The sequence below is a fragment of the Crocodylus siamensis genome, chromosome 2 (genome assembly GCF_052110815.1).
Source record: "Crocodylus siamensis isolate JL-2025a chromosome 2, ASM5211081v1, whole genome shotgun sequence".
NCBI classification, from domain to species: domain Eukaryota; kingdom Metazoa; phylum Chordata; order Crocodylia; family Crocodylidae; genus Crocodylus; species Crocodylus siamensis.
The window spans coordinates 111306295-111325004 of NC_143396.1; the positions used below are offsets into that span (position 1 = coordinate 111306295).

Sequence of the window (18710 nt, forward strand, 5' to 3'; positions counted from 1 at the left end):
GTCTTTATGAAAGGATTTAGTTCAGTCCAGATTTGATAGTTTCTAAATTGGGCTTTACCTAGACCTCAGTGCTGTGTCCTTTCACTGGCCTTTCTCATAATGTAACATCAAAGGTTTCTGCAACTTCTTTTGAAAGATACAATGGCTAAGCAGTGTGCAAATGTTCAAGTGAATTTTCCACTTCCTAATCATCCAGCATCAGGATGTTCTGTAAGAATAGTAGCCAAAAATGAACATTTTTTGAGCTTTTTTCCTAACCCAAATCAACTGCCACTCAACTTTTCCTCCTTGGATTTGTTAAATTAAAATAGATTTCCTCTTTGGTCACTTTGTGTAAGATGGAGCAAAAATATAACCCTTGTCTAGCAAGCAAAATATGGATGGCAAATTGAGCAAGTGGATGTCAAGTATATGTAAGAATTAATGCTGGGTGCAATGCAGGTTTCCAATTTTTTTTTTTACACACTTCATTGTGAATTCATGAAAATGATTGGTTTTCCATGCTTATATTTTATTTATTATTTTGCATTCCCAGACACAAATGACATTAAAATGGAGTTAAGTCTTCAAGCACTTGCATTAGACTGATTTGTTATGTAAAAGGGCTCTGTGTTACATGTCCACTCCACTTTTGCTGTGTAATAAAATTAATTTACTGCATAAAAATGTGTTATTTGTCTGCATTCTAAAACTATGTGTAACAGCATCATCTGGTGACTCCCACCATAATAACAGGCAAAGCAGGGATGTAAGGTATAGCATAGAGTATATGGGAATATAGAGCAATGGTAAATTGCAAGCCACAGTAAATACTTTTATTAAAAGTTGGATAACTTTGAAAAATCTTTTAAATTTTTCCAGTTTTAAATATTCTTTTAATGCATCTTTTCTCAAGGAGCTCAGCTGGAGTTTTAATGTAGGTTCTTTGCTGCCATGGGATCAGATTATGAAGCCCTCATTCCTGTTGATGAACATTTACAAGAGTGAATATTTCTATATTCTAGCTGCTGCAATCATAAGAATGTAAATAGGTGTCTAACCCTGTTAATAGTTCAGGACATTTGCCTGGTACACAATAGAAGAACCTGGGGTTATATCACTGAATGACTTGGATCTCTATGATTTAATGACTAATCTCAAAGTCAAGTTACACATTACATTTAGACCAGACTAAGGGCACTTAAAACATTAAAGCTTGTTAACTCAGGATAAGTGTTTTCTAACCATCTCAAAGTTATGGCACTTCAGCAGAAGGTTAACTCTGGGCCATGCTACTAGTACTTAGCTCATTTTGGGATAACTTCAGTCTGCTCTATGGAGAAAAAATGAGCGATTTTTAGTCCTCCAGCTTCCCAGGATGTACCACTCCCAGTCTCTCCCCACCCCCACCCCCACCCAGAGCAGGGATAGAGCCCAAGTATCCTAGCTCCCAGCCACACCCCTCCTCCCATTGGCCCTCTATTGGCAATTCAGAGCTCTGCAGGAAAGAAACAGTATTAACCCTTAACAGATGACTCTCCAGCCCATTCTAACTTTAATAGTTTAACCTTTTACAGATTTAGTAGGGTCTAAGTGTAACGTGTTGGTTCACTCTCGGACCAGAAGCCTTCCAGTTTAGTGCAACTGTAGAAGATATGATAAATATGTCCTGTACCATGGCCTTCCTTTCAGCGTTTGGGCTGTTTCCCCAGGGATGGGGAATCTTCAAAGCTGCTCCTGCCATCACCAGCTGGGGTACATGTTGCTGGGAACAGTAACAGCTGTAGCAATGGGATGGGTGGGGGGTGGGTTCCCCTGCACTGCTTGGTCTCCTGGAGAGCAGGCATGGGAAAGGGGAACCCCCTGGCCATCACCTCTCCTGCATTCACTGTTCCCAGCTGAGCCCACCCCAGGACCAGCTTTGAAGCTTGATCCTGTCCCAGATGGGGAAAAGCAACAGGGGGGAGAGTGTGGGGAAGGGTAAGGAAGAGGATGTACCTGAGCATGAAGGGAAAGGAGTGAGATTATTACAGCCTCTGAAGATTTAAGAAAAGTCTCCAGAGGCTCCCAGGTTGGATATGATCCAAAAGGCAGTTTTAGCCATGCCCCTGTGCTCTGTCTAGATCAGCCTCTGCTTATCTGGATTTGTGAAGGCTGATTGACAGGAACGTAGGCACTCATGATTGTAAAAAGTCAGTGGTGCCTGAATGGTGGACTTAGGGGTCTAAATAGCCCTAAGCAACTCTAGGTTTTGCTAGCAATCTGGATTTTTTCACGTGTGCAAAATACAGTAAAATATTTCAATAAAATATCTCCTTTTAAAAAATAAAAAAGGAGAAAAGTCACATAAGGACAAATGTAAAAACCAAAAGTATTAACTGGTATGTGGAAAATGTAATGAGTGCATCTACATGTGAAATTGATTTAACTGAATAAACTCCAGTGCAGTTTGATTTGGAGCTTATTGCTCCTGGGTAGAGTGTTTATATGTGTGCCTGAGACTGTAGCACACCGAGCCAGGGTGAAGCAGCCAGTGGTCCTGGTAGGGTCAGCCTGCCAGCCAAGGGATGCTCTGACCTGGCTCATGGAGGGGCTGGCTAGGGCACAAGGGTGCTTCAGTGCGGGGCTAGCCAGCAGGCCCCATAAAGTAACCTCATGACTCAGTCAGCTCTGTCAGTGTCTATGCATTCATTATGGTGCACTAAATAATGCCACCATAGGATAGTACTTGCAGGGCTGTCCCTAGCAGGGGGCAAGTCAGGGTGACGTCCTGGGCCCCGCGCTGTGGTGGGCCCTGCAAAACAGCATGGAACAGCGTGGCATGGAGCTGGGTGGAGCAGCAGTTTTGCATCCAGTTGTTTGCTACCCCCTCCCCCCTGCTGCCAATACCTTCGTTGCCAATGGAGGTGGCAGCTTTTTCACATCCTGGAGAATTGGAGTAGGGGCTGGACAGTACCATCCTACAGCAGTGCTTGTGTTGGGCAGTACCATCCTACGGCTGTGTTTATTAGTTTACTATGGCCTAATAGGGCTGCATGTGTAAATGCTGACATTTTACTGAGGAGCTAAGTAGGCAACTCAGCAGTAAATGTCTCATGTAGATGTGCCCAGTGAGTAACTGTATATTTTCAGGTAGAACCATCACTATTTTGTTTTTTAGAGGAACAACAACTAAAGCATAGTCCACCAGAGAATAGCAGTCAGCACGCAGTGCATGCTCAATACACTTTTGTCATTGGTTGTTGTCTGGACACTAAATGGTCACAGGATTGCATCAAAAACATCTGGCTCCAGTTTTAATTTCTCTTCCTAACTGAAACAACCCATGAAACTCTACATTTTGACTAGCTGCTTGGATCAAAGGGGTTACAATTTAAAGGGTTTGATATAATTTTGTTAATCTTTCTGAAAGAGCAAATCTTGGCATGTCTTCTGTATAATAGTTTATGATGTACAGGATCTTTGTAAATGTTTCTCCTCTCGGATTTACTTTTATGGAGCACAGGATATTTTCCCATTAAAATAGAAATAGAAAATACTTAAACCGATTATACCTTGGAACAGAGATACTTATCAGCAACCACCTGGAAAAAAACCCCAGGACTGGACAAAGAAAGCATTGGAAAAATGTACTCTAGGGGATGTTCCTCTGATGTAAGATGTGGACTTGATAGTCTTAAAAGGCCTTTCTCATAATCAAAAATGTTAGCAGGAAAAGTCCTATTTTTTCTCCTTTATTACTGTGATTTTCCTATGGTGAACATTTTGGGATCTAACTCTTCTATTGTTTGCACTGGAATAAATTAAAAGTAACGAAGTTACACCCATATAAAATTAGTGTAAGTAAAATGAAGTTAAAGATGAAAGGTCTTCCAGAACCTGGAAGCCTGCAGAGCTGCCGTGGTTAGAACATGCTGCTTTTTTTAACCAACAGCAGACACCTCTGTCTACATGACCGGGTTCCCATTTTCAGTTCTGGGGACAACATGTGGCACAAGCCCAGGATTCAAATTTGTGCCCTTGGAGCTGTCATGGCAGGCTTCAAGTATTTAAGATCACGCCATGAATAAAACCAAATCTAAGCCTAAGATTATAATTCAATCCTGTAAACTAGACTTCTAGTTTCAAAATGATTGTTTTGAGACCTGCTTAATCCTTCCTTGATTGTTAATTTTTTTTAAAAGTGAGTGGCTTTTTGTTTTGCATAATTAAGACAGCCCTGGTTTGGGTTTGGTCACCTAGACATGAAAGAGAGATTCAGCTGATGACTTGCAAAGAGATTTTTGGAGCTCTTTCTTGGGAGCAGTTAGTAGCACTGACAGCCTAGAGCACAAGCAAAATTTTATATTTACATACTGAAAAGGTAAACCATTAAAAATGACCTTTATAATGCAAAAGATGATCTCTGTTTTATTTGCCTTATTGCTACAATTTATCAGATCTAAAGTTTATAAATTACAGTAAATTTGGGAAGTTGGCTACTTGCCTACTCTTTATTATTATATAAAGAGCTCTGCAAAGGTGTGTGTCTTGAATAGCAGTATTTGCATGGAATGACAGCTCCAATTAAACATTGAGCTTTTCCAAGTGCTTCAAAAATGTTATCTATGAGGCAAATGAGTTTGTCATGATCAGGCAAACGGAGAAAGTGAGACAGAAAAGTCAAATAATAGAATTTTAGGATTGGGAGAACTTCAGAGATCATGAAGATCAGTAATTTTCAACCAGAATACCCTGAAATCCTTTCAAAGCTATCTCACAATATTAATATTGTTGCGTATGCAAATATGAGTCACAGGATAAAACCAGAGATTTCAAATAGGAATGACCTGTTGTGATCTTTCTTAGTTCTTTGCAACAAAAAAAAAATTGTTCTTTTTCCTGTGGTCAAAAAATGAGTGAAAGCTAAGAGCTGGCATTTTCTGAGGGATGTCTTGAGTCAGAGGGGTGCCCTGTCTTTAACAAAGGGTGCTTTGAATCTAAAAAGGTTGAGAACCACTGATGTCGACCATCCCTGCATAGAAGCAAGATTTGCTGTTCCTAAACTGTTCCATATGTATGCCTGTCCAGCCTGTTTTTCAAGATGTCCAATGATGGACATTCCACAACGCAGCTTTTGTAGACAGCTTGTTCCATTGTTTTACTGCTTTTATAGTTAGGATATTTTCCGTATGAATTAATTTAAGTATGCTTTGTTGTAGTTTAAATCCATTGTTTTGTGTCCTGCCTTTTGTGGCAGGAAAGAACAGTGTTTCCGCACCTTTTTACGGCAGCTTTTCAAATATTTGAAAACTGCTATTGCGATTCCCACTTAACTGCCCTTTCTCCAAACTTACTTCTACCAACCTTCCCTCTTATAGCTCATATTACAACCCTTTTATCATCATCTTTAGTCACCAATGGACCCTGTCTTGTTTCTTAATGTGGTTTTTAAAATTCAGTGCCCCAGACTGGACACAGTATTCCAGCTGAGGGCTAACCAGAGAATATCACCTCCCATAAAGTTCCTCTATTAATGCAACCCCAAACTTCATTTGCATATTTTGTGACAGTGTAATATTGCTGACTCAATAATGATGTGATCCACCATAATCCCCAGTTCTTTCTTGGCAGTGAACTTGTCAAGCCTGTTGTCTCCCATTTTGTGTTTGTCCATCTGTTTCTTATTCCTCATGTGGGATACCTTACATTTGTATTTGTTAACTTTCATTTTGTTGTCTGTGCTCTAAGTCTTCCGTGTTTCAAGATATGTTGAATTGTAATCAAATCCTTTAAAGTGTTTATGCACCCTTCCTGTTTTGTGACATTTAGAGAGTTGATCAGTATACTCTGTAACTTATTCTTAGCTAGGAGAGGTGTAAGAAGCGGGCCATATTGAATTCACTTATTTGGATCACTGTTCTGATTTTGATTTGGCTGAATCCAAATCTGAAGATTGATTCTGATTTGGAGAATCAGTGATTCAGTCATAGACACAGATTTAGATGTTTTTTTCTACGTACCTTGAGGCGCTGGTGAACTCTGAGATGGTGGGGCAGATGGAGCATCTGACAGGAGCATGGGAGAGCCCTCTGTGTGCTCGGTGCCAGGCTCCCCACCAACCTCCTGGCTCAGTGGTCAGCTGCTGGGGGACCCGGGAGGCACCAGTCACTGAGCCAGGGGGCGGGGTCCCCCGCATGTTCCTCATTGGACCCAGAAGTGAACCTAGCAGTATTTCTGGTCCACTTCTGGGTCTGCCGCTGAGTATGCTGGGGACTCCCCTGTGCTCCTGTGGGATGCTTCATTCGTCCCACCATCTCACAGTTTACAAGCCACCTGGTACCTTGAGGTATGTAGAAAAAACATATAAAGCTGTGTCTATGTTCAAATCATCACAGCTCTCCAAACCAAATTGAAGGCTTCCAATTTGATTCGGAGAGACTAATGGGTCTCCTGATTTGTTTTGGATTCAGAGATTTGGCTGCTGAATTGGGCCAAATCTCCTCCAAATTGAATCAGCGACCAAAGCTTTGCACAGCCCTATTAGCTAGTAATAAAAAGTGACTTGCTAATAGGCATAAAGAACATTAGTGTCGGTTCAGTGTCATGGCTCAGGAGTTCTGGGCTTCTAGGCTTATCCTCAGATGTTAAAAGTACTTCTGTCTACAAGTGAACAAGTCTAGTTCTTAGGAATGGTATAATTTATTAATTGGGAAATGTGTTGCAATTTATTTCAGAAAATCTTGAGTTACTCTAATTAGTTATGATGATAAAGGATCTGGAAGTTGATTGGAGTATTGTTTATATAATAAAGTTTCTTCCAAGGTCAAACTTTTCATGGAGAAATACTGATACAGAGAGAGAGAGAGAGAGAGACTTAATGTTTTATAATTAATGTTTAGATAAGTGCCTTTGGATGGAAGCAATCCATCAGATTTCAAAATTGTGGAAGTTGCTCTGAAATGAAATTGTCATCCTTCTGATAGTTGTAATGAGGGTCATAACAGAAGGCTAAACACAAGTTCAGGAAACAGATCCCCTTATGAAATGAGCAGCAGCTTTCTTGTGCTGTGTATTTCCACAGCAACCTTATATACTGCTTTGAATAATATGCATTAATAAAAGCAAAGAAGGCAGCAGGTGAGATGTTAAATGGATTGTATCCATAAAGTATGTTGCTTGTTGAACAAATTTGTCTACAATGCATACATATATAAACACACAAGAGATGCCTGATGGTTTTTACCACTGGTGGTTCCACGCTTCTGTCTCTGCCCTTTTCATGACATTATTCTTGAAGAGGCTTATTGGATACTTTTCATACAGATGCAGGAAAAACCTCAACAGAGCAGCAGCATGGACTGCAAACTTGATACTTCATAGCCCAATTGAAAACGTGTTTTTGTATCTTTTATTAGTGAAAGATCAAAGCTAGTATTGGACTAAAAACAAATGTTTGCTACCCCAATCTGTCTTGCAGTCAAAGAAAAACCAAACAAAAACAGAAATTGAGTGCACACAAGGGAAATGTTCTTAGATTCTTTAGCATATCTGTGATGTCATTTTCTTCCATTTTCAAGGGACTCAACAGCTAAAACACTGAATTTCCCTCACCCCCTTTAAAAAAAAAAAGTTAACATTTCTAGTAGTGTAGGCTGCCTATACACATGCTTGGGGGTTGGGGGTGGTGTTTTAATTAGAGTAGTTCCTGGACAGCCACTCTAAATAAAACACCTCATTGTCATGTGTATGAAGCCCCTGCACATTTAAAAATGGCTGCAGGACACTATATCTAAACCTCATTCAATTCATATTTCCTGGTATGGCATTTGAGAGTGCCAAGCTCTAAGATTAAAATGTGTTGGCTTTTATAGAGGCATATCAGGAAAGACTTATACAATTTTCTTGCAGCAAATATTCAGAAGTTGCCACTTGAGATGCCTCCATTGAAGTCCTAAAACACAATCAAACTTCCATTGAATTCAGTGAGATATTTTCTAGCAATTTCATAGTTTCATAGTTGTTAGGGGCTAGAAGGGACCTTACAGATCATCAGCTCCAGCCCCTTGCACTTGGGCAGGAAAGACTGCTGGGATCAGATGACTCCAGCAAGATGGGCATCAAGATGCTTTCTGAAGATCACCAGGGTGGATGATTGTACCACCTCTGGGGGGAGCCTGTTCTAAACCCTCGGTACTTGACTTGTAAAGAAGTTTTTCCTTATGTCTAGCCTGAAGTGATCCTCCATCAGTTTGTGCCCATTATTTCTTGTCCTCTCCTGGAGGACCTTGGTGAATGGATGCTTCCCCAGGCCCTGATGCACACCCTTGATTACTTCTGGGCTGCCACCAAGTCACTTCTCAGTCTTCTCTTTTCCAGGCTAAACGGTCTCAAGTCTTTCAGCCTCTCCTCATATGACCTGGTCTCTAGGCTTCTACTCATGTTTGTGGCCATCCTTTGGACTCTCTCAAGCTTCTCCACATCCTTCCTGAAGTGTGGTACCCCAAACTGGACCCAGTACTCCAGCTGCAGTCTCACCAAGGCTAAGTAGAGAGGGAGCATGACATCCTTAGCTTTGCTCAAGATGCCTCGGTAGATGCATACCAGTGTTTGATTAGCTCTGCCAGCTACAGCATTGGATTGGTGGCTCATATTAATTTTGTTGTCTATCACAACACCCAGGTCTTGTTCAGATGAGGTGCTAGCAAGTGTAGCACTGCTGAGCCTCAAAGTGCATTGTGGATTATTTCTTCCTGGGTGGAACACTTTACATTTCTCCATATTAAACAACATCAGGTTGAGGTCTGCCCACCTTGTGAGCCTGTCCAGGTCGGCCTGTATTGCCAGCCTATCTTCGAGCATGATCACGCTCCCCCATAGTTTGGTGTCATCAACAAACTTTGCTAGTTTGCATTTAATACCTGAATCCAAATCTTTGATAATTTATTTTTCAAAAGGGGTGGGGAGAGGGCTTAGTATATCTAGGCTGTGGAGTCTGAAGAAAGATATGCAACAGTGGATCCTTCCTGTGAAAACGAACTGCGATCAGTCTCCCATTGTATGCCAGCTTTGGACATTTTGTCTGATCTTCTCAGTCATGTTTTGACGCATTATAGAAACAGTACCTTAGGGCTTGTCAGCCTCTTTGTTAAGCCCAGGAATGCTGCCATGAAGTGCAACCCACCCACTCAGTGTGTGCCAAATCTTGAAAATGAGGCAGCCTTAGCAGAGCTGTGACTGCACAATAAACCTGTCTGAGAGAATGCCTAAAATTGGTGCTAGGCTGGTTACTCTGCCTAATTTTGATGTGTATGAACAAGTGGAAGCAAGTGGGCAGGGTGTGCTTCGTGGCAGCATTCCCAGGCTTGGCATGAAGATACTGTAGACATACTCTCAATGTTTCAACTCCTGTTCTTTCAATAGGAGAATTCCAGTATGACTTCAGTTAGAGCTTCGTTTCAAAATAAGGATGCTCAAGCCAGGCAGGACAGACATAAAGTCTAATGCCCACACCTCACCTTTTCACATGCTTAAAACTGAACTTGAAGCAACTTAAAAGTACTGAAATATTAATATAAATATTCCCCAAGTCCTTTTTAGCTTAAAACTCTGGAAAGACACCAGAAACATAAGTGCTAAATATATTTCACATTCACCCTAAGTACTTTCCAGTACAATTTTGTAATGTATTTAAAGTACTTTTGAATGCCTGACCTTTTCGTTTTTCTCTTGTGTCTCTTTGAAGTAATGTAGAATGGTGGTAGATGAAGATTCCAGCATTTAACACTGTTACTACACCTCCTCCTATAAGCATTAGGTTCACTTGAAAAAGGGATGGGCAAATCTGTTGAAGGTTATATGCCCGATATTTCTGTTTAAGAAGACTATGTATGACTATAAGAAATATTTGTTGTCTAATTGAGAAGTACAACTGCAACCTTTTGCTTTCGTTATTCTCTATAACTGAAAAAACTGCACCAGTTCTGGGTTTTTTTGTTTTATATCAAGTAGTTCATGAAGGAAAGTTTGGAATCCCCATTTATAAATTCAAGAATACATTTACTTTCAGGACTATTTAGATAGTGCAGTTAAAGATTCCCTACAATGGAACACCATTTTTCCCTTTCCAGCGCAAACATCATGGGAATAGCTAAAATCGGATCCAGATTTTAAACATTTCTGTATTAAATTGTTACAAAATGATATGCTGACCATTGACCATTTACAAAACCCTAATCAGCTACATACATAAAAAATTCCCTGTAAAAAAAATTGTGATCACAACTGTGCAGTTGGGTATACAACCACTCCATTAACATGGAGTGATAGAACTTGATTTTCATTTGTAAAGAAGGTTTTTCCTACACATTGAACTTGCAAATGTCTTTTTAGACAGCAACAAAGACTTGATTTTTGAAAATTTGGCCTCCTTTAATCAGTGTTTCTGCAAAATCATTTTATTTTCTATAAAAACTTTTACACTAGAGCTGGCATCTTAATGATGGGGTGCTTGAATACTGATGCAACACAATTGGAAGGTCTAAAAGTATATTTTCTATTTCAAATACTTTAATTTTTTTCTCCCTTTTCTTGTAATGTTATGATACATCTTGGGAATTTTAAAAAAATATTGAGCTCCAGAGCAAGCATATAGAATCCAACTTCTAACCCAGTGGTTCTCAACCTCTTTAGCCTCAAGGCAGCCCTTGGAATATGCCAGCTCATAGCTTTCATTTATTGTTCAACTATAGAAAAATAATAGAGCAATTCTTCCATTGCAAAGGACCCAGAGACCACAATAGGTCAGAATGTTTTTGACACTATGGATTCTTCATTGAAATCTCTGGGTTTATCTTGTGAGTCATGTGTGCACACACCTGAGAGTGCTAACATTGCATGGCATCCCACAGCATCCTGGTTGAGAATTACTTCTCTAAACACTGTTGCATCTGTATTACTTGACTCTCCTAAGTACTATTTAACTTCTTGTGTAGTTAAGTAAGGAACTCAGTGTCTGAAAGATCAAATTCTTAGTGCCTGATTTTCAAATTTTGCTGCTTATGTTTTTGCTATAAAATAATATTGCATAATATATATAAACCACATGAACAGGAAATACAGTGGAACTCTTAAACCTGCCAGGTTTAGCTTTAATAGTTGAGGTGGCTCTGTTTTTGCAGTATTCTTCATACTTACTGTACAGAATACAGAGGAAATAATGTGCATACAGGGTCAACATTATCTAGTTATCTAAGGCATCTGGCAAACTTTTAGGATAATAATATATATGTTTTAGTAAGCATGATCATGTCTCCCTCTAATGGCTAGCTCCACTGCGGTAACATTGTGCTGCTTCTCATATCTAAAGGAGGTTGTTCTTCATTGGAACAGCCGTGGTCTAATTTAGTATTGGCTCTAGTCTAGCCTCAATAAATAATTATTTGGGTCATTATAGAGATATCTATTTTATTGATTGAAATACACTTGTATTTCTCTTTTGCTTGGTATTGGTACTTGCAACCATTGCTTACTAAAGAACAATGTTCTCGTAGTTTGTTATTTCTTATATAGTTACTTACAGTTTACAATGAAATAGTCTATTAATGGCAGATAAACAATCACATGCAATGTAGGATTACAGAGATTATTTTTCTTTTGGATCAGTGATGACATACCAGCTAATAAGAGGTTGTATAGAGGTGCATTTATTTTTGCTGAATCATAAGACCAGTCATGTCTTATTAATTCCAGCACAGGTGCATAAAAGAACATGAGTTGCTGAGACAGTGGGAACTAGCTGCAGAGATGAAAGGGCTATGTAGACAGGACAAAGAGAAATTTATGCTACTGGCTGTTATTTGCTGACCGTTTATATTATACTTCATATTTTGTATCATTGCAGGCAAGGCCACTTAGTCCAGCTGGCCCTAATAATAAAAATGTATATTACCAGGTTGGTTATTATGCTCTGAAATAACTCATGTATAGTTGTCAATACATATAAAACATTCTTTAGTATTTAACAGAAAATAAAGAAATGTATACGTAATTTAAATAAAAATCCAAAGAAAGGATATGGTCTTTGTTACATTTAACATTTTTATTAGTTACAGTTGAACTCAGTTAAATTCCTTTCAAACTCCTCTGATTCCAGCCATATTAGTTTTTAAAGGACTGTTCCATAAAACCTAATGTATTTGTTACTCAGCAAATCAAGAAAAGTAAGTCTTCCACTCTATGCAGCACTGGTGAGGCCTCACCTGGAGTACTGTGTCCACACTTTAAGAAATATCTGGACAGGTTGGAAAGATCTACTGCAGAGCAACAAAAATTATGAGGTATTTGGGAGGCAAGGCTTATAAGAAAAGGCTGAAAGAACACATTATTTAATATGGAGAAGAGAAGGCTGAGGGGTGGATTTGATAACAGTCTTTAAATAACTGAATAGTAATTATAAATTATGGAGATGAGCTCTTCACTTTGGCGATAGGGAATAGAATTAGGACTAATGGCTTTAAACTGCAGCAGAGGAAGTTTTAGATTGGAGATTAGGAGGAACTTTCTCTGAGGTTAGTCAAACATTGGAACAGGCTACATAAGAAAGTTATGGAATTTTCATCCCTGGAAATTTTCCAAATCAGGTTACAGAGCCAAGTCAATGATGATCCTGCCTTTAGCAGGGGGCTGAACTAGATGATCTTGCTTCCAGACCTACTTTCCTAGTATCCTAAACATGTCACTTACAATTCTAGATTGGTAAAGAAACTAATGGGACTGAATGACCTAATAGAGTCTTCACTCTAACTTTTGGGATTCTTTAACAGTTCTTCTAACTCAGAGCTAACCACGCGTTGCTAAATTTCAGCAGAGTTTCAGAAAAGTGAGCTATGTTCTACACCATTAAATAGGTGTCACTCTGCTGAATTTGAATGAACTCAAATTTACACTGGCTCAGCATCTGGGAGTATCTGCCATGTGTTTTGCCATTACTTTTAAAATTTCATCTCTAAATTCTCTTCTGAACCTTCAATCTTTCTAATATTTACCTCAATAGTAAACAGCCAATAAAAGTGATGGCTTATATTTGGTTAGGCAAGATCTTTCTGAGCTTTTTGATCAAAACTTGAAGGCAGATTTCAAAATAGAAATTGCAATGAACTTGTCTCATGAGAAACTGAGATTTTGCTGACCATATGCTTATATTTGGCCAAGACTGAATTACTGTTTCGAGTCATGGGTGATCCAAAATGCCTCTATGGTTGTAAGTACATTGAACCCTGAGGTGGCACTCTGCTTTTAAGTACAGCACAAAATGAATGTCTGTAAAATACTGTGAAATTGAAGTTGAAATGAAGTAGAAGTGTGTTATTATGATTTTAGAAATATTGTGAGTTTTTTAATGTAGTTATAAATTATGTAACTAACAATGCTGGTATCTGAGGAGGCTGGAGTTAGGTTGGATAGTCAATATGCTTTCATTTTTTTTCAGATAAATGTCATATCTAACCTTGTTATGTTTAACTGTAACATAACAGTTATGTTTATAGTTCCTATGTGGATCCAATGGAAGTTCTTATGTTTTACAATTTGCTGAATATGAAAAAATGCAAACAAATGGTGTTAATTATAAATGAATGCCATGGATATCCTCCTACTCTCTTTCCACATTTAATAGAGGGTTTGACCATTGTTTTAAATGGGATGGGGTTAAAATTGATGAATAATTGTGTAATGTGACTGTAATGTGTGTAATAGCAGATGGAACCAGGAGGCAGGAAGCGGAGTTGTGATGCCTGTTAATTTGGAGTACAACTCCCAGAATCCCCCAGGGGCTGGGAGAGCTGGGGAGCAAGGGAAAAAAGGAAGAGGAAACCTGAGGTTGGAGTAAGGGAAAGAAAGAGCAGCATACACATGAAACCGGGTCAGCCTGGTCAGGACAGTGGAGCTGGATATCTCGCTAGCTTGGTCAGCCAGGACCAAGAAGATGGAAACAGACTTGTAAGGAGCTGAAGGTTGCTGTCTGAGCACTCTAGGTACTAAAGACTTGTTTGCAGATCATACCTGGCTGTGCAGGGGGTATCGCCCGCAGGGCTTTGGCTTCTTTGGCCATGGGATGTTGTTCCAAGAAGAAGACTTGCTGGGAAGAAATGGGATCCACCTGATGAAGAGAGGGAAGAGCATCTTAATTGACTCCAAGATGAACATGGGCCGGCAGTGTGGGGAGGCAGTTAGGAAGGCCAACAGCACCTTGTCATGCATCCACAGATGCATCTCGAGCAGGTCCAAAGAGGTGATCCTCCCCCTCTATGCGGCACTGGTCAGGCCGCAGCTGGAGTATTGCGTCCAGTTCTGGGTGCCGCACTTCAAGAGGGAGGTAGACAACATGGAGAGTGTCCAGAGGAGGGCCACTTGCATGATCAGGGGACAGCAGGGCAGGCCCTATGAGGAGAGGCTACGGGACCTGAATCTGTTCAGCCTCCAAAAGAGAAGGCTGAGGGGGGATCTTGTGGCCTGTTATAAACTAGTCAGGGGGGATCAGCAGGCATTGGGGGGAGTCACTGTTCCCCCGAGCACCGCCAGGAGTGACCAGGAATAATGGTCACAAGCTGGCAGAGGGTAGGTTTAGGTTAGATATCAGGAGGCGCTACTTCATGGTCAGGGCGGCTAGGGTCTGGAACCAGCTTCCAAGAGAAGTGGTGCAGGCTCCTACCCTGGGGGTTTTTAAGAGGAGGTTAGATGAACACCTTGCTGGGGTTGTTTGACTCCAGTACTCTTTCCTGCCATGGCAGGGATCAGACTAGATGATCTGCTCAGGTCCCTTCCAACCCTAGAAACTATGAAACTATCTTTGCAAACAGTCTCAGTAACCTAGTGAGGAGGGTTTAAAACTAGGTTCACCGGAGGATGGAGACCAAAGCCCTGAGGTAAGTGGGGAAACAGGAGACCAGAAGAAAAAGCAAGCAGGAGAGGGCAACAGGGGAGGTGTTCTCATACTTCCTGAGAAATCAGGGCAATCAACTAGTTACCTCAGGTGCCTGTGCATGAATGCATGGAGCCTGGGAAACAAGCAGGAAGAATGGAAGTCCTTGCACAGTCAGGGAATTATGACATGATTGGAGTAACAGAGACTTGGTGGGAGCTCACATGACTGGAGCATTGTCATGGATGGCTACAAACTGTTCAGGAAGGACAGGCAAGGGAGAAGAGGAGGAGGTCTGCACGGACTGATGTGCCTCGGGCTCCACACACCCCAGGGACAGCTCTGCCTACAAGGGAAAGAGAGAGAGGGAGACTGGAAGTGAGCTAACAGGCTCATAGGAGTGGGCTGCACTGCGGTAAAGGGAGAAGGAAGACTGTGCACTGTGATAATGGCTGGGGTTGCCCGGACCCTGCTGGGAATTCACTAATAAACTAGTTTACTTTCATTCTGCTTCTGGGGTGATTTACTACACCCTCTCTCATTGGGGAATTAACTTCTTATTCTTCCATTACATCAAGGCATGGCAAGAAAGTCCCAGGAAGAGAGATTTTATTAGTCAACCCCACCCAGACACGTAGTTTATGGCTGAATCTCTGAATCGGTGTTGAATCTCTGAATCCAAATTGGCCAAATTAAAAATTGGGAAAATGATTTGAATCACCAAATCACTGAAGCCCTGTCTCAAATGGAATGCTTTTTTTTTTAACCACACAGTTTTAGAAACTTTCTTCAGGTCCACAAATTGTACATTTTCAGTATCAAGTTCAGTGCCCCAAGGGTAGGTCCTGGGGCCAGTTACGTTTCGTGTCTTCATCAGTGACCTGAAAGATGGAATGGATTGCACCCTCAGCAAGTCTGCAGATAACACCAACCTGGGGTGGGGTAGTAGATATGTTGGAGTTAGGATTCAGAGTGACCTAGACAAATTGGAGGATGGGGCCAAAAGAATCTCATGAGGTTCAACAAGGACAAGTGCAAAGTCCTGCACTTAGAACGGTGCAGTCTCATGCACTGGTACAGGCTGGGGGCGGACTGGCTGGGCAGCAGCTCTGCAGAAAAGGACCTGGGGGTTACAGTGGACAATAAGTTGAATATGAGCCAAGGATGTAGACAAATTGGAGAAAGTCCAGTGGAGGGCAACAAAAATAGTTCGGGGCTGGGGAACATGACTTATGAGGAGAGGCTGTGAGACTGGGTTTATTTAGTCTGGAGAAGAGAAGACTGAGAAGGGGTTTTACTAGCAGCCTTCAACTATCTGAAAGGTTCAAAAGAGGATGGAGCTGGACTGTTCTCAGAGATGGCAGATGACAGAACAAGGAACAATGGTGTCATGTTGTAGCAAGGGAAGTTTAGGTTAGATATTAGGAAGAACCTTCTCATTAGAAGGGTAGTAAAACACTGGAACAAGTTACCAGAGAGGCTGTGGACTCTCTGTACTTAGAGGTTTTCAAGATCTAGCTACACAAAGCTTTGGCTGGGATATTCTAGTTGGGGATGGTACTGCTTTGAGCGGGGGGTTGGACTAGATGACCTCCAGAGGTTCCTTCCAGCCCTAATTTTCTATGATTCTATGACTCCTGCAGGGGTATGCAAGGGAAATTAAGGTGCTGAGTGTTTGTACTGCAGTTTTATTTGTTTCCTCCCTTTGGCTCTGTTGGCTTCTGATCCTAACCTCTGTGATTTTTCATATAAAAGTGTGAAGTCCCCCTTGCTTTTTGTGTTAGTTTTTGGGAATTGCAATCTAAACTAACTGACATCACAGCTCTGCAAAAATTGGCCCCTGGTCCCACCTGCTGTTACACACATTACAGTCACATTATAGTACTGAAGAGTGGCACAGAGCCTCTGAGGCACATTCCATTTCAGGCCTCCTCTAAGAGTATTCTGGCTTGTTATTGGCTTTGGTGCAGAATATTCTTCATTTGTTGATGATAAACTCCCACAAGGCAAAATATCAACTTTTCTTAACTCAGAACATTTTTTCTGAGAGGGGACTGGGGTAAAACCTAAGAAAAGAATTTGTGATTTGACCCACTGAATTTACTTTTCACAGAAACCAGCCAAAATTAGAAATAACATGCACACATTTTTCCTACATAATTCTATCTATAAAGAGTATGCTACATGAATCCATTTATATTATTTCTTATATACTGGTTAAAGAGAACTATATAAAGTAGTTGCAGTTTGCATGACATTGTACTGGATGTGTCCCTGTTAACAAACAGACCATCCTGGAACCCATACTATTAGAGGAATAATGGAAATATGTGGCCAAAAGAAAGTGCAAAAATTCACTAGAAGGAGAAATGGAACATTCAATGCAATCCCAAAATAACCCAGAAGCAAGGCTTGCAAGCTCTCTGGGCAATTTGCAAATGGCAAACTTCCCTAGGTAAAAATACTTATTATTCACTGTGGTTTAGGTTTCTAATAAGTCACTCTCCAGAGCTCTGGTTTTATAATCACTCGTGTCTCAGAAAGAAATATAATATTTCCAAAAAATCTATACCAGCAAAATCATGTCTGTGAAGACTGACTGGCTGGCTGGTTGGCTGTAGTTTTCATGTGCACTGTTTTCAATCTGATTGTGTCTTTTGGGCCTCCTCCATTCACAGGGGACACTAATGGAAAAGTTTTGATGTATGCTAATTGATGTTTGTCCAAGCATTATGAAGAAATAATCCACAGGAGCCACAGAAGCTTTTACAAGGCGAAGTCGAGTGAACAATCAAAGTTTTGAGTGGATTACTGCAAGTCCACACCCAGCCGAAGCTGACTTACAGCTTTTCATCCTGCCACAATGATTCTATAAATAAAGCGAAGAATTTTTTTGTTCTCTCTTAATCCTTTCTATTATGTGGTCTTGTACGCTGTCTCACGCAATTGGTGCAGAGCGCCCAAACTGCAAGCTGGAGGAATCCTCTCCGTAAGACTGGAGCATGTTTCATGACTACCTTGTCAACTGGTACATACTACCCACACATCAAATTATCAATGGGATCTGACAAAGCTACTTGGGGTAAGTCCCTTAGGAACAAAAAAGATTTGTAGAACCTCAGAAAAATTCTTGCAAAGATCAGGCTGCATTAAGCCTATTGTATTCTTTAATTACATAAAACAGATCCATTAGTATGCATTTGTTTTTTTTTGCCAGAAGACCACATAGCTTTAGCTATGGCTCAGATGAAGTAATCATTCCTTCCTCTTCAATCTATACCATATATTTAGGGCCCTACCAAATTCATGGTAGAAGTGGGCTACGCTTTGCCTCCTTTAATCTTACAGGTTCTCCCATGTGCTCTCTCATTGCTGATTGGTGGAGGGACCCCACTTGTGGCTTACTCCTGATCAGCGAGGGAACAAAAACTTCGTTTTTAAGCATGGCACCATTTTTGCCTCTCCACCAGGCAGCAGGAAGCAGCAGGGCCACCAGGGCCCCTTGGCCAATCAGTGATGGGGAGGCAAAAATGGCACCATGTTTAAAATTGTGGTTTTCACTTCCTCACTGATCAGGAGTAAGCTGCAAGCTGGGCCCCTCCACCAATCTTCCGGGGGGGGGAGGGGGATTAGAGCGGGGCAGCATAGGGGAACCTGCAAGTGCAGTCCACTTCTGCTATAAATTTGGTAAGGCCCTACTTATATTGAGCCTGAATGCTATTTTGCAATCACAAAGCCACAGAAAAGCATAGGGGTTAGGGTCACAGTCCAATGGGCAAAGGGAGGAAACAGGGAAAAGGTAGAGAAACTTCAGCACAGTGGTAACATACAC

General features: G+C 40.9%; 1 protein-coding gene across 7 annotated transcripts in view; it reads left to right on the forward strand.

Annotated features, from left to right (window-relative positions):
* Positions 1-18710, forward strand: part of LOC149870629 (uncharacterized) — a 281125-nt gene that overhangs the window by 201890 nt on the left and 60525 nt on the right. For 3 of the 7 annotated variants that reach the window (XR_016440474.1, XR_016440472.1, XR_016440477.1), the window contains one exon: positions 17557-17717. The exons of the other annotated variants lie outside the window; for them this stretch is intronic. The gene's annotated coding sequence lies outside the window, so the exon portion shown is untranslated. Of the gene's footprint in view, positions 1-17556; positions 17718-18710 lie in introns of those variants that run through there. 7 annotated transcript variants of the gene reach the window in all.